Source organism: Procambarus clarkii, unplaced genomic scaffold, assembly GCF_040958095.1.
Source record: "Procambarus clarkii isolate CNS0578487 unplaced genomic scaffold, FALCON_Pclarkii_2.0 HiC_scaffold_264, whole genome shotgun sequence".
Classification (NCBI taxonomy): domain Eukaryota; kingdom Metazoa; phylum Arthropoda; class Malacostraca; order Decapoda; family Cambaridae; genus Procambarus; species Procambarus clarkii.
This window is the reverse complement of record NW_027189297.1, coordinates 21,948-31,831: the sequence shown is the minus strand read 5'-3', so window position 1 is coordinate 31,831 and position 9,884 is coordinate 21,948. Positions and strand designations below refer to the sequence as shown.

The 9,884-nt window shown below is 39.3% G+C and overlaps 1 pseudogene; it reads left to right on the top strand.

Moving 5' to 3' along the window:
- The first annotated feature begins 1,703 nt into the window (after positions 1-1,703).
- On the top strand, positions 1,704-5,907 carry LOC123753274 (S-adenosylmethionine synthase pseudogene; annotated as a pseudogene).
- The last annotated feature ends 3,977 nt before the right edge of the window (positions 5,908-9,884 follow it).

The following is a 9,884-nucleotide window of genomic DNA, read 5'->3' as shown; positions in this document are numbered from 1 at the left end:
TTTTTTACTTTATGACTTATTTAGATTTAATTATATTTTAATTACCAAATATGTAATATATTTTAATTAACAATCTACCTTTTGCTTCAGTGCTGCCTACGATGTTACTGTGCCAGCACAAGGAAAAGGTGTAATCAAGATAGATATTCAAGTAAAAGTACCAGAAGGTTGTTATGAAGAATAGCTCCAAGATCTGGTCTTACTTTTTTTTGTTTTTTTGTTTTTAATCACATTGATGTTAGGGATGGTGTCATTGATAGTGAAATGTTTCTGTGGTTCTCTTCAGTTATTCTAAAGTATATTTTATTGTGAAAAAGAGAGATCGAATTTCACAACTAATTTATGAACGAATATTTATTCCTAATTTGTTAGAGGAAGTTTAGGACATTGAGTATACCAAATGCCCCTGTGCCGCAAACTTTTTTTTTTGGGGGGAATCAACAGAAATTAGTAGTAGTAGTAGTAATCAAACAACTAGCTAAATATACAGTGTGAATTAGTGATTCTCAACGATTACAGTGATAAGAGTGAGTAACTTATGTGTTAATGAAATGACTGAGGCGGTCTGCCTAAGGAGGCGGTTGTTATTTCCTAAAACATGCCTACTGAACTTCAATGAAAAGATGGTGTGGACTGTACGTTTAGCTATGGAGTATTCAGATTTTAAACCAGTGTTCAAGGAGGGTCAGGGTCTTCAGCAGCCATATATCACAGTTGGAACAGAAGAGGCAGTTAAACATTTAACTACAGATGGCTTTCAGAATATTGTGATGGTTGTTCCAGAAGAAGGTATTTTCACAAAGGTCATACTTTTCAAATATCCAACTTACTTGGATCCCGATCATCTCCTTTACAATGACAGTGTTGTTTGGGTAAAGAGAAACATTGTTCATTATAAAAAACAAAGTCAGGTTATAGCTTTAATAAAAGGTGAGGCTCCTAAAAAAATTTTTGTACAAGGACTAGGCTATAGAAAAGTTTCAAAATACCAAGAGAAGCCAAAATTATGCCTGAAGTGTTATTATTGGGGGCATTTGGTTTTGAAATGTCAGTACGACCCCAGGTGTAAGTACTGTGGTAATAAACATGACTCTAAAGAGTGTACAAAGAAACAAAAATTTCCATTTTGTTGTAATTGTAGAGGTAAGCATACTCCTTGGTCTTATCTATGCCCCATGAATCCTATAAATGCTGTTGCAGGGGGGTGGTATTCTGCCAGCTAAGGGGAAACAAACTAGCTAGGCCCACACAACTGAAAGTCCTAAAGTCCTGTAGTATACAAATGTAACCTAATTACTACTATTATATTGAATTTTTTGTAGTAACTTTACTAAACTAATCTATGCCTTTGAGATATGTATGTATGTATGTATGTATGTAAGCATCTTTCCCATTCAAAACAATATATAATTAACAAATTATAATGTTCGATAATTAAAGGATAATTGGATTAATAAAAGAAAACAAATTAAAAAATATATTTTTTTTGATTTATAGAGGGATATAAAAGAGGAGGTACTCCTGTTCAATTCACTTGACACAGATGTCAGTAGCATATTATATACCTTGGGCAAAAGTTTATGTTGTGACTACCGGGCACACTGATTACCTTTGTCGACATGAACAATTTGAGAAAGAATGAGTCAAATAAAAGAAGGTGGTTATCACTCAGACGAGATATGAAGCCAATCTTCATAGACAGGATGAATGACTGGTTCAGGGAATACCAAATCCCAGAAGATATTGATACATTTGTTGATGACCTTAATCACCAAATTGAAAGTTGTCTTAGAATTCAGCGCCGTACGCCTCGACGAAGACCCCCTCGGAAGAAAATGCCTCGAGGCAAAGATCCACAGAGTAAAGCTGAAGAATTAATTCACATGTGGAGTAAGGCAGCATCCTCATCCTCCCTCTCAACGGAAATCGTCATGGAACAGATCCTGCTACAGAATGACAGAAGAACTAGAATAGCGAGAGCACAGTCTAGTGAGGACGAATATGGAGAACCTATCACAGCCCAGGAAGTAAGGGCGGCTGTTAAGAGAGGTAAAATTACAGCACCTGGTGAGGATGGCATTACCTACGACATACTTAATGCATTGTGTGAAGTGCCTGGGAATCCACTACTCCTATTGTTTAACAAATCATTCCTAAATGGAGTTCTGCCCACACAATGGAAACACGCCAAAATTGTTCCCATACCAAAACCGAATGACCCTGGCAATTACAGACCTATCAGTCTCGTGTCATGTACTTGCAAGATGCTGGAAAAGATCATCCTAAAACGACTGTTACACAAAATAGGTAGGTTTGGGGAAGGAGTCAATGGATATGTCAAAGGACGGAGCACAGCCAATTGTATAATTAATTACCTGGTTAATGACACGGCTAGGTACTCTGTATTTGTTGACATAAAAGGAGCCTTCGACAAAGCCCAGGGAATTGCGATCCTGGACGAGCTTGCATGTATGGGTGTCAAGGGGAGACTCATGAAATGGATTGAAGACTACCTCACAGGGAGGAAAGCTAAGGTCTACTTCAATGGAGCAATCTCAAGAACAATGAATATGGAACTCGGGACCCCCCAAGGAGGAGTCTTAAGCCCTACACTATTCAATGTACTTATGAATGCAATTGCCAATATTGATTTTCCTGAAGGAACACAACTAGTGGGATATGCAGATGATGTCCTAATACAAGCTCCCACCTTTGATAAAATAAAACAGGCCATTGAACTCCTTGGAAGGAAATGTATTGAGCTCGGTTTCACTCTCTCCACAAACAAGACAAAAGCATACTCCCATCGCAAGCGGAGAGAAAATGAAGAACTGCAAATTAATGGTGTAACACTTGAATGGGTTGACCACTATCGGTATCTTGGCGTCACCGTCGGCTCAAACAAGGGAAAGAAAGAGGAGCTCAATCAAATCATAGGAACATGCAAAAGTCGACTCAGGGAACTGAAACTGAAAGCTATGACTTGGAATGATGGCCATGGAGCCTCTATTGCTGTACTTAAAATGATGTACACAAACTATGTACGCTCCGTCATTGACAACGCAGCACCTGTTTTATGTACTTATTCACAAAGTGATATGAATAGGCTAGAAAGCATACAGGATGAAGCCATTTCAATCATTCTTGGAGTTCCAAAGAAAAAAACTGCCGAAATGTCCAATCTACAAAAAGAGTTATTATCCCTTCCCAGTATTAAAGAAAGAATTGTGGAACTGAATGCTAAGCTTGCAATTAGGATTGCCAGAGATCCCCATTATAATGACATGGCTAAAAAAAAATTGAGCTCTGTGCTACTTTCAGGGGGAAACAAGAGAAGCAAAAAATGGCATCACAGAGCAGTCGGCTACCTTGAAGATCTTCACCTACTTCAACAAGCTCGTGAGCTCATGCCTGTAGAAAGATTACCTCCCTGGGTGGATCCCCTGAATGACTCGTGCAGGATTATCATCAATGATATGGTAAAGAAAAAAACCAACATGGTACACAAAGAAATAAGCCACAAGTATCTTAAGGAAATTTATAATGAAGCTGGAGATGAACTAGATCAAATCTTCACTGATGGGTCATCTAATCCTATTAATGGCCGGGCGGGTGCAGCATACACGGTAATTAAGAAGGATGATGTATTTTTTCCTCCCAAAAATGAGGAAAAAGCGCGCATTGAGAACTATACCTCTTCAACACAAGCAGAGTTAACTGCCATTGCTATGGCGTTAAGGTATATTATTGAACAGAATACTACTGGTGCAGTGATTTGCACCGATTCGAGAGCAGCACTGCAAAGCCTAAATAAAGATCGGGACGAGAATCTTTCAATAGTCGCTGAAATTAAGAGAGTTGTGAAGGTACTAACCAACCAGGGAAGAGTTGTCAAGTTCCTGTGGATTCCCTCCCATGTTGGAATCTATGGAAATGAACGCGCAGATGTGTTGGCAGCTGAAGGCGCTGAGGGAGACCATATTGAATACTTCATACCCAAGACTCTTCTAGAAATTAGAAGTATTATTAGGGAACATCATCGTCATCTCAATCATTATGAAAACCCCCAAAAAAGAGAATGTGGTGGTTGCGGGAGAGAATTAATAATAGAGAAAAAACATCTTGGATACAAATGTCCACACGTACAGCAGCTTTTTGTTAACAACATATAATAAAGATGATTTATAATGTATCTTATCTACCATTTGACAGAGGCTGTTTACCTTGGAGACTGGTTGGAAATATATGAATTGAATTTCAAATCTTATTGTTCCTTCTATTACATTTTTATATATGACAAATAAATACTTCTATAATTATTAACACAATATTATTATTATCCCTTTCACCAGATGGAATTATTATGTTCATAAAGAGTTAAGGATTACAGGTTACCAAATTATACATTCACTCTTCCAATTAGAATGAGTAATAATGGTTTTTTTTTAATGGTTTATAATCATTTCAAAATAAAATAAATGATCCATATTCTTTTTTGACTCACAGTTTTGTTATAAGACAGAGCAGCTGCACACTTGCTTTACAGTTGCTCAGTTGCTCTCTCTCCACGTGACCAGGTTTGCGTTCTCTCTCTCTCTTTCTCTCTTCACACAATTAGGTAAATGTTTTTAATAATATTCCTTTACATAACGGATTTTTATTTAGTTAAAATCTAGCCAAGGAAACCTGGTCCCAAATTCAAGAGTACTTAGAAAGTAACATTTTCGTTCCCCAGGATAGTGTGCTGAGAGCATGGATGGAGATCATGAGACGTTCCTCTTCACCAGTGAGAGCGTAGGCGAAGGCCACCCCGACAAAATTTGCGATCAGATCAGCGACGCAGTGCTTGATGCCCATCTTAGCCAGGACCCTGACGCCAAAGTTGCTTGTGAAACATGTACCAAAACTGGTATGATCCTGATCTGTGGGGAGATTACGTCCAAGGCCCAAGTTAATTATCAACAAATTGTGCGTGATATTGTTAAGAAAATTGGTTTTGATGATTCACGAAAGGGCTTTGACTACAAGACCTGTAATATTCTTCTCGCCCTGGAGCAAAAGTGTGCGGAGATTGCTAATGGTGTACACATCGGGCGCAGTGATGACAACACTGGTTCAGGGGACCAGGGACTGATGTTTGGTTATGCCACTGATGAGACCGACGAGTGCATGCCCTTAACTATTATGCTGGCACACCGTCTCAATCAGAAGATTGCAGAGCTGCGAAGAGATGGGACGTTCTGGTGGGCGCGACCTGACTGTAAGACTCAAGTCACATGCCAGTATGCCTTCGATCAAGGAGCTGTTATTCCCAAAAGAGTGAACACTGTTGTCGCTTCTGTACAGCACTCGGAACAAATTACTGTCGAAGCTTTGCGTGACGAGGTTATAGAGAAGGTCATCAAGGTCATTATTCCTGAAAAATATATAGATACTCAAACGAAATACCACATCAACCCTTGCGGAGAATTAATCATGGGTGGACCTCAAGGTAACGTTGGGCTAACTGGTAGGAAAATCATCGTTGACACTTATGGTGGGTGGGGCGCTCACGGCGGGGGAGCATTCTCTGGCAAAGATTACACAAAGATTGACCGCTCAGCGGCCTATGCCGCCCGATGGGTTGCCAAGTCACTGGTGAAAAACAAATTATGTAGACGCTGTTTGGTTCAGGTATCTTACGCCATTAGTGTTGTGCACCCCATAAGCATCAGCATCTTCCACTATGGTACCTCACAGTACACATCAAAACAGCTTCTGAAGATTGTTAACCACAACTTTGATCTACGACTAGGACATATTGTCAAGGAGCTGGGCTTAAAGAGACCAATTTACAGTGATACGTCGTGTTATGGACATTTTGGACGGCAACAGTTCTCTTGGGAGCAGCCCAAGAAGTTGACCATCCCTGAATTTTAGAGTCAAATAATTCTTAAGGATGACTATCATTTTTACGTTTTTCAACAAGTCCCTGTTAATATGGGAGAACACTATGTCTATGCTTGATTCACAACTCTCCTAAACACGAGAGTGAAGTTATTGAGAACACTTTCCCACCAGGAGACTTGAACCCTAGCCAGCACAGAAGCATGGTGGGAACCTTTAATTTTATATTCAATTGATAGTTTTATATACTTTTTTGACGTTTTATATACCCGAGTATATAAAATCTCCGGGCCTTTTATATATCAGAGTAAATAAAATTAAAATGACTCTATAAGACCAGCGTCTGGGTCAAGATAAATACGTTTTCTTCCACTAAACTGAATCCAGTTTTTTTTATCTTTTTTTCGGTGGGGGGTTCTATGTCCTCCTCCTCCTCCTCCTCCTCCTCCTCCTCCAACTGTTTGTGGTTCTCCTCCTCCTCCTCCTCCTCCTCCTTCTCCTCCAACTGTTTGTGGGTCTCCTCCTCCTCCTCCTCCTCCTCCTTCTCCTCCTCCAACTGTTTGTGGGTCTCCTCCTCCTCCTCCTCCTCCTCCTTCTCCTCCTCCAACTGTTTGTGGGTCTCCTCCTCCTCCTTCTCCTCCTCCAACTGTTTGTGGGTCTCCTCCTCCTCCTTCTCCTCCTCCAACTGTTTGTGGGTCTCCTCCTCCTCCTTCTCCTCCTCCAACTGTTTGTGGGTCTCCTCCTCCTCCTCCTCCTCCTTCTCCTCCTCCAACTGTTTGTGGGTCTCCTCCTCCTCCTCCTCCTCCTTCTCCTCCTCCTCCTCCTCCTTCTCCTTCAACTGTTTGTGGGTCTCCTCCTCCTCCTCCTCCTCCTCCTCCTTCTCCTCCTCCAACTGTTTGTGGGTCTCCTCCTCCTCTCCTCCTTCTCCTCCTCCTCCTTCTCCTTCAACTGTTTGTGGGTCTCCTCCTCCTCCTCCTTCTCCTCCTCCAACTGTTTGTGGGTCTCCTCCTCCTCCTCCTCCTCCTCCTCCTTCTCCTCCTCCAACTGTTTGTCGGTCTCCTCCTCCTCCTCCTCCTCCTCCTCCTCCTCCTCCTTCTCCTCCTCCTCCAACTGTTTGTGGGTCTCCTCCTCCTCCTCCTCCTCCTTCTCCTCCTCCAACTGTTTGTGGGTCTCCTCCTCCTCCTCCTCCTCCTTCTCCTCCTCCAACTGTTTGTGGGTCTCCTCCTCCTCCTCCTCCTCCTCCTCCTTCTACTGTTTGTGAAGTTTTTACCTTTCCTACTCCTTCTCCTGCATTTTGTAATTCTCCTCCTCCATGTGATTCTTTTGTTTGTTCTTCTTTCTCGACTTCCACATAAATGTTAAATTTAATGCTAGCAAATGTGTCTGAGGAATTAATATTCTTAGCTAACATTTTACATTCCACCTCATTATGACCGTCTTCGAGTTCAAGTTTCATAACCACGAATGGGGGTAGTGAATTTTCTTTCATTGGGAAACTGTCCGAATAAAATCCACAATTAAATATATCTTGACTTGCAGCATGGGTACATGATATCAACAATTTGTTCATGTAAAATCGTTTTCCTTCCTTTCGACATTTTTTACGTGATGCCTCTAAATTGTTCTTTAATTTGACGTCTTTTATTTCACGTCGATCTGTATAAATATCAGGTGTGAAATTATGGAAATTCCATGGAAATATTAATATAATTGGATTTTTTGTATAATATCCCCTATCAATATTAGAATTTGTATATAGTTTATTTATGTAATATGCAGAATAACCATTGGTAAAGTTGTGGATTTCATCATAATAACTAAGGAATTTATTAAAGGGTTGAATTAGTGTCTTATCAGTTTCAGTAATAGTTTTAGGATTATACGAAATTGGTGGTTTGGGAACAATAAAGAGACCTTTATAAGTTTTTATGTCTTCGATAAATGGCGAGAATAATGATTCTATAAGTTTGAATTTCATTTGGGATTTTCGAAGTTTAGACGAATCTGTGGAGGATTGTAATAATTCTTGAAGTAATTCATGAGGTTGTTCGACGGATTCCATTTGACTGATGACGTGAGGAACGCCAGAGGACTCATTTTCACTTGTTTGTAATTCTACTCCGCCTTCTTCTCCTCCTCCTCCTTCTCCGACATCTTGTAATTCACCTACTCCTCCTCCTCCTCCTCCTCTTCCTCCTCCTCCTCCTCCTCCTCCTCCTCCTCCTCTTCCTTCTCCAGTGTCTTGTAATTCTCTTCCTCTTCCTCCTCCTCCTCCTCCTCCTTCTCCGGCATCATGTAATTCTCCTCCTACTCCTCCTTCTCCAGTGTCTTGTAATTCTCTTCCTCTTCCTCCTCCTCCTCCTCCTCCTTCTCCGGCATCATGTAATTCTCCTCCTACTCCTCCTTCTCCAGTGTCTTGTAATTCTCTTCCTCTTCCTCCTCCTCCTCCTCCTCCCTCTCCATCGTCTTGTAATTCTTCTGCTCCTCCTTCCCCTGCATCATGTAACTCTACTCCTTCTCCTGCGTTGTATAATTCCCCTCCCACTACTCCTACGTTGTGTAATTCCCCTCCCACTCCTCCTCCTACATCTTTTATTACCTCAATGGACTTTGGTGTTGTGTCATGGCTGATGGAATTGTAATTGTTATCCTTTTTATATAATTTTTTAGTATTTTTAGATTTTTTCCGTGAATTAATGACTACTATAACTGTTAGGAAAATAATTAATATTATTAACATAATAATTGTTGACAGTAGATTATTCATTCTTAATTTTCTCTTTTTTTAATTATATGATTTTTAATTCAGATATTTTTAAAAAATAAAGTAATTATGCAACCAAAGTCAAATATGTTATTGTTTTTATCCTGTTGAGTAGTTTTCCAGTATTAAGTGATATTGGATATTATATTAAATATTGGAATACCATTCAATATTGAATGAGTAATTCAATGTTGAATGAGTCATTCAATGTTGGATTGTTTTCCAGTATCCAGCACTATACTATATACTCTATACTATGTCGATATTGATTAGTTTTCTGGTTAGTATCCAATGATATTGGATAGTATATTCAACATTGAACGTGTGCAGATGTGACAGCAGTCACAAACACCCTGATGGATAGTTGAAAAAAAAGAGATTTGAATCCCTGATTAAAAAAAAAAAAAACTACTACTACTACTACCATACTTAAATTACTTACTGTTTTGCTTACTGAACACTGTAATACAACAGGTGTTGATGCAAACTCTAATCCCCAAAATGCCGTCCCTACCACAGGTGTTATTAGAAAACATATTTGCACTTGTTCCATATCGTCATCTTTTAATTATTTGTTCCAGAGTTTGTAAAATTTGGAGCCATGTTATTCTTGACTCGTCATACATGCCATTCCGCACTCTTTATCATCGATTAATATGGGATTCATATACTCTTTTCCCTAGTCCACTTCTACATAGCAATGAAGATGGTAATTTGTCTCTTTACAATGCATCCTATATTGTGGAACAATTATGTTACATCAAATACAACATAACCGATGGAAGATACTGTATGAGAGGCCTTCTAAAGATGATCGAGACTAAAATGAATAACTGGTCGAAAATGGGTCAAGAAAAAAAAGACTCTGAACTATTTGAGTTATTGAATGATCATCCTATGTTTACATCAACATTAAAAACAATGACGAGTGTTAATCATCCTTTAAAAGGTATGATAAACAAAAACAATGTGTGGTCTTTAGTGACAGCTATGACAATGTTCTCTCGGGATACAGATGAAATTTTACAATTGTTAAATATTTGTCTTCGAATGTATCCCACATCAACTGTTCTGGATATTTTTTATGGATATACAGTTATTTTTCTTTTTTCTTTTCAAAACTTACAGCAATCTAATATTAATCATTATAAGGTACATTCTGCACTCTATCTGACAGAAAATATAATTCTTCAATCGTCAGAACAAACATATTATTGTGAACAGGCCCTTCTAA